The 501-nt window shown below is 41.7% G+C and overlaps 1 long non-coding RNA gene across 1 annotated transcript; it reads left to right on the top strand.

Annotated features, from left to right (window-relative positions):
* LOC104774894 lies at positions 1–501 on the top strand. Its single transcript, XR_765570.1, has 3 exons — positions 1–89; positions 222–390; positions 479–501. It is a non-coding gene; the product is annotated as an uncharacterized LOC104774894 (long non-coding RNA).

Genomic DNA, 501 nt, shown 5'->3' with positions numbered 1-501 from the left:
GACATATTGTTCTATAAAGAATCTACGAAATGAAACAATTGTCCGTATAGATTCAGGCAGTTTTATCTCAGATAGCTTAGTGAAGATTGGTAGGTATTCACTTTGTGCAAGAAGCTCTTGTGGCTTAAACTGCCAAATGCTAGTTTCAGAACTACTTAGCTGACAAGACTGAGATCTGATACTGACAGATATGATTTCCCCTGTTTTCATATTGCACGCAGCCTCCACGCCGGTCTCTGGATGGATACAAGCATGTTGTCGATGTAGAATACTGTCCACCTCTTTCATCAGACGGAGCTCATTTCCCTCCAGAAGCTGCTAAAGCCAAGGAGGCCGCACAAAGCTCGCCGAGCCCTCAGAACACACTTGAGTATCATGAAATCGTGGAAGGTGAGGAAAAAGCTATTTTTTAATCCCAAACATTTGACTGATTCCTCTAAATCAGCAAAAAATTAACAATTTATACAAATTTTGGCAGAGGAAATGATCCGCGGTCTGCAG

The sequence above is a fragment of the Camelina sativa genome, unplaced genomic scaffold (assembly GCF_000633955.1).
Source record: "Camelina sativa cultivar DH55 unplaced genomic scaffold, Cs unpScaffold06530, whole genome shotgun sequence".
NCBI lineage: Eukaryota > Viridiplantae > Streptophyta > Magnoliopsida > Brassicales > Brassicaceae > Camelina > Camelina sativa.
This window is presented reverse-complemented; position numbering and strand designations above follow the sequence as displayed.